We start from the raw sequence: 6,090 nt of genomic DNA on the forward strand, positions 1-6,090 counted from the left end.
ACATGCTATCATTTCCATTAAATGGTTTTCAGTGAAATGGTTTAAAATATGAGTTTTAAGGGGAAAGGAAATTTGAAAAAAGATATCTATGACCTGAATTGCACACACAAAGATATCATTTTAATAGAACCTTTAAAAAACATTTTATTCAAACTTAATGTTCCAAATTTGAAAGATAATTATTTTATTTCAACTATTCATACCTCCTCATAACCCTTTTAAGCCACTTCTCACAGGAGATAGAACTCTCAGTATTATTCAAAATTGCATACCTTTAAATTAACCATTGATTTGCTAATTACATACCATTCCTCTGTAAAATTGTTCTGTGAGTTGCACTAGAGGACAGAAGAAAATATAATGATGCACTTTGAATTCAGATTCTTTTTATTCATTGAAATGATGGTCAAATTCATCAATTATGTTTCTGATTTTAATATTATTTATTGACACTGAATATGGGTGGTTATAGAAATACTGTTGATTTTTAAATAAATACATAGAAAAGAACAAGGGTCTTCAAAGAAGTGACCCTGGGAAGTTTTAAATCCAATGATACCCTAGTCATTTATGGAAACTGTATTGCAATTTTTAAAATTGGTCTGTGGTTTCTGATTATTCTGCCTTTGGGGTGAATCTGATTTGTGAAAATTAAAATGCAGTAGTGGAATAAGTGTATGGTTGAAATCAATACTGCAGTAAAAAGTTTGCACTATTGTAGGTAACACTCCTCTTGGATCCAGCAGAAGTGGTTTTTCATCCTACATAAAGTGGATTTGCATGATAAATAAAAATGATATGAGTAAACAATTTAAGTAACCTTTTAGGCTCAGGTTTCTCTTTTGGAAAATAGGACAATTTGTATCAATTACATCCTCTGTTCTTAAAAGGGAATTGAAAAATATTAAATTATCTATTGCATGTAAAACAGGTTGTATTTTACCTAAGTATTATCAGATGTAAAAAATTCAACACAATGAGCAAAGAGGAAAAGTTCAAGTTCCTTGTAATCTCTTCTTCCTGAGAAAACCATTGTTAACAATTTTGTATTTATCATTCTAGAGAAAGAAGAGAGATATTTTTAACAAAAAGAAATAAATATATTTGGCTTCCAGCCAAGGTAGCATAAAAGTTACCCCAATTTACCATCCTATCTTAAACAAACAAAACCAGAATACATGTAAAAAACAGTTTTCAGATATTTATTAAACAAGTAACATGGAACTGTGAGTCCCTGGGAGAAAGAAGAAACACAACAAAGTAAGTTCTATGATTATAAAACCTTACTTCCTAAAGATAAGTTTCAGGGCCCAGTGCAAAGATGGAGAACTCAAACTGAACTCCTTTCACAATAATCAAATGAAAAAGTTGATGGAAAAATAAAGATGTAGAAGATTTGAAAAATGTGTCCTAATTGACATTTATAGGACACTGCAGTCAGCAGCAGTAAAATATACATTTTTGTTTTCCAAGTGCAGATGGAATACTCACCAAAATAGACCATATTCAAGGTAATAAATCAAGTCTCAGTAAATCTAGGGAGAATGAAATCATATAATATATATACTCTGACCACAGCCAAATTAAAAAAGATATCAGTAATGGGAAACTATCTGGAAAATTCCCACATATTGGAAGTTAATAAGCAAAATTCAAAATAATCCATGTGTCCAAGTAGAAATAAATATAGAATTTTAAAAATTTTTACTGTGAATGAAAATTGAAAAAAATAATTGTGGGGTTCAACTAAAACAATATTTTTAAACAAAATTTATAACTGAACACTCTTATTAGAAAAGTCAAAAAGTCTAAAATCTATAAGCTAAGCATCCATCTTTACAAACTAGTAAAGAAGGGAAAGTTATGTCCAAAGCAAGCAAAGAAAAAGATATTAATGAAGATAAGAACAGAATTCAATGAAATAGAAAATGGAAAATCAATAGTAAAATCAACTAAATTAAAACCTCGTTTTAAAAAAATAACAAAATCAATTTAAAAAAACAGGACTATTTGGGAAAATAAGCATGAAGACTAATGTTAGGAGAAGACAACACTACAAATGCTACAGGCATTAGAAGAATAATAAAGGAATATTATATAAAACTTTATGCCAAATAAATTCAACAAGTTAGATATGAATAAATTCTTTGAAAGACACAAACTACCAAGGGTACATAGGAAGACACAGATAATCTGAGCAGTACTATATGCCATTAAAAATTAATTCCACAGTTAAAAACATCCCACCTAAAAGTGGAATTCAACCCAATCTTTTCTAAAAAATGTGAGGAAGTTCATGATCCAAATCATTTTATGAGGCCAGCAGTGATAATAAAATATGACAATGGCATTACCAGAAAGAATATTTCAATATCCCTTGTAGCTGTAAAAACCAAAAGCCTTAAAATTTTAGCAAATTGAATTCAATGATTTATAAAAGGTGACAGAGTTGAGTTGATTTCAGCAATAATATAAATTAAAACTGAAAATTCAATAATATAATTTTTATATTAATACATCAAAATATCATTTGAACACTTTATGGGTTCATAAATAGCATCTGAAAGTATTCAACATCCATTCACAATAATACCGTATAAACTAAAAATTGATCATAAATTACTCAACTTGAAAAAGAATATCTCAGAAAAACTTACAGCTAACATCAAAGTAAACACTGAAAGCTTGGAGATATCAAGAACAAGGCAAAAACATGTGTTTTCAATAATTTAATTAACATTATATGAGGAATGCAAGCCTGTGCAATAAAGACATAAAAATAAATAAGTGTACTTGATGGAAAACAAAAAATAAAACCATTTATTTAGCAGATCCATAATCATCTATATAGAAAATTCCAAGAATATCAAAGACTAGCTCCTATAATAATGTTTACCAAATTTGCATGATGCAAAATCAATGTACACCCAGTTCTCGCACAGTAGCTCGGTTCTCATCGCGACGAGATCTTCCGAGATCTTCTCCGCCCCCGCTACTGGCGCTCCCGTGCAGCGCCTGAGCTAGAGCCGGCCAAGCAGGGCAGTGGGCTGCAGACCCCCTTCTAAGGAATTGGGCACTCACTTGGACACCCGCAGTGCTTCATTACTCCTGGGCCCCAGGTCCACAGGGTTCGCTTTCCGCGTCCCGGGCCTGCTCTCCGTGTCCCAGCCCCACCGTTATCCGAGTCCTGTCTAGCCGGCTGGGCCCGGGCCAGAGCAGTAACCGGCGTCATGTCGGCGGCAGGCATAGACCTGGGCTTCCAGAGCTGCTACGTCACTGTGGCCCGCGCTGGCGGCATCGAGACGATCGCTAATGAGTATAGTGACCACTGCACGCTGGCTTGCATTTCTTTTGGTCCTAAGAATCATTCAATTGGAGCAGCAGCTAAAAGCCAGGTAATTTCCAATGCAAAGAACACAGTCCAAGGGTTTAAAAGATTCCATGGCCATGCGTTCTCTGATCCATTTGTGGAGGCAGAAAAATCTAAACTTGCCTATAATGTTGTGCAGTTGCCCACTGGTTTAACAGGTATAAAGGTAAGATATATGGAGAAAGAGTGAAATTTTACCACTGAGCAAGTGACTGCCATGCTCTTGTCCAAGCTGAAGGAGACAGCAGAAAATGTTCCTATGAAGCCTGTTGTTGACTGTGTTGTTTCGGTTCCTTGTTTCTATACTAATGCAGAAAGACGATCAGTGATGGATGCAACACAGATTGCTCTTCTCAGTTGTCTTCAATTAACCAATGAAACTACTGCAGTTGCTCTTGCATATGGAATTTATAAACAAGATCTTCCTGACTTAGAAGAGAAACCAAGAAGTGTGTTTTTTGTAGACATGGGGCATTCTGCTTATCAAGCTTCTGTATGTGCATTTAATAGACGAAAACTGAAAGTTATGACCACTGCGTTTGACACAACACTGGGAGGCAGAAAATTTGATGAGGTGTTAGTAAATCATTTATGCAAAGAATTTGGGAATAAATACAAACTAGACATAAAGTCCAAAATCCATGCATTATTAAGACTGTCTCAAGAATGTGAGAATCTCAAGAAATTGATGAGTGCAAATGCTTCAGACCTCCCTTTGAACATGGAATGTTTTATGAATGGTGTTGATGTATCTGGAACTATGAATAGAGGCAAATTTCTGGAGATGTCTCATGATCTCTTAGCTAGAGTGGATCCACCACTTTGTAGTGTTTTGGAACAAGCCAAGTTAAAGAAAGAAGATATTTATGCAGTAGAGATAGTAGGTGGTGCTACATGAATCCCTGCAGTAAAAGAGAAAATCAGCAAATTTTTGGTAAAGAACTTAGTACAACATTAAATGCTGATGAAGCTGTCACTGGAGGCTGTGCATTGCTGTGTGCCATCTTGTCACCTGCCTTCAAAGTCAGAGAATTTTCCATCACTGATGTTAGTACCATATCCAATATCTCTGAGATGGAATTCTCCAGCTGAAGAAGGGTTAAGTGACTGTGAAGTCTTTCCAAAAAAATCATGCTGCTCCCTTCTCTAAAGTCCTCGCATCTTATAGAAAGGAACCTTGCACTCTTGAGGCCTGTTGCAGCTCTTCTCAGGAATTGCCCTATCCAGATCCTGCTGTTGCTCAGTTTTCAGTTCAGAAAGTCACCCCCAGTTTAATGGCTCCACTTCAAAAGTGAAAGTAAAGGTTCCAGTAAATGTGCATGGCATTTTCAGTGTGTCTAGTGCATCCCTAGTGGAAGTGCACAAGTCTGAGGAAAATAAGGAACCTATGGAAATGGATCGGAATGCAAAGGAGGAAGAGAAGATGCAAGTGGACCAGGAGGAACCACATGTTGAAGAGCAACAGCAGCAGACTCCAGCAGAAAATAAGGCAGAGTATGAAGAAATGCAGACCTCTTAAGCTGAATCAAAAGACAAAAAAATGGATCAACCACCTTAAGCCAAGAAGGCCAAAGTGAAGACCAGTACAGTAGACCTGCCAATTGAGAATCAGCTATTATGGCAGATAGAGAGATGCTCCACTTGTACGTTGAAAATGAGGGTAAGATGATCATGCAGGATAAACTGGAGAAGGAGTGTACCAATGCTAAGAATGCAGTGGAAGAATATGTTTATGAAATGAGAGACAAGCTTACGGTGAATGCAAGAAGTTTGTGAGTGAAGATGATTGTAACAGTTTTACCTTGAACCTAGAGGATACTGAAAATTGGTTATATGAGGATGGAGAGGACCAGTCAAAGCAAGCTTACGTCAATAAATTGGCTGAATTAAAAAATCTAGGTCTAGGTCTATTAAGATATGGTTCCAGGAATCTGAAGAAAGACCAAAATTATTTGAAGAACTAGGGAAACAAATCCAGCAGTATATGAAAGTAATCAGCTCTTTCAAAAACAAGGAGGACCAGTATGACCATTTGGTTCCTGGTGACATTATGAAAGTGGAGAAGAGCATGACTGAGGCCATGGAGTGGATGAATAACAAGCTGAATTTACAGAACAAGCAGAGTCAGACCATGGATCCTGTTGTCAAGGCAAAATAAATTGAAGCTAAAATTAAGGAACTCATGAGTATCTGTAGCCCTATAATTTGAAAGCCCAAACCCAAAGTTAAACCTCCAAAACAAGAACAAAAAAATGCAGAGCAGAATGGACCAGTGGATGGACAAGGAGACAGTCCAGGGCCTCATGCTGCTGAGCAGCATACAGACACAGCTGTGCTTTTGGTTTCAGACAAGAAACTTCCTGAAATGGACATTGATTCTAACACTTGTTTATATTAAAACAGACTATTATTAAAAAAAAAAAGTCAATGTCCAAAAATCAATTGCAAATAATGACAAATAATTGGAAGCTGAATTAATAAGTGATACCATTTGCAAATACAGAATACACAAGAATAAATTTTATAAAATATGTACAAGATTCATAAGCTAAAAACTACAAAACATTACTGAGAGAAATTTTAAAACACCTAAAAATTGAGAGATATATTATGACTCGCAAGACCTCTTACTGCGAAAAAGTAAATTCTCAAAAATAGTCCACAAATTCAATTTGATACTAGTGAAAATCCCAGCAGGCTATTTTCTGGAGAAATGGTGG

General features: G+C 35.5%; 1 pseudogene; it reads left to right on the plus strand.

Moving 5' to 3' along the window:
• Positions 1 to 3,230: 3,230 nt before the first annotated feature.
• On the plus strand, positions 3,231 to 5,768 carry LOC119508419 (annotated as a pseudogene).
• Positions 5,769 to 6,090: the final 322 nt, after the last annotated feature.

The sequence above is a fragment of the Choloepus didactylus genome, chromosome 1, assembly GCF_015220235.1.
Source record: "Choloepus didactylus isolate mChoDid1 chromosome 1, mChoDid1.pri, whole genome shotgun sequence".
Taxonomy (NCBI): Eukaryota; Metazoa; Chordata; class Mammalia; order Pilosa; family Megalonychidae; genus Choloepus; species Choloepus didactylus.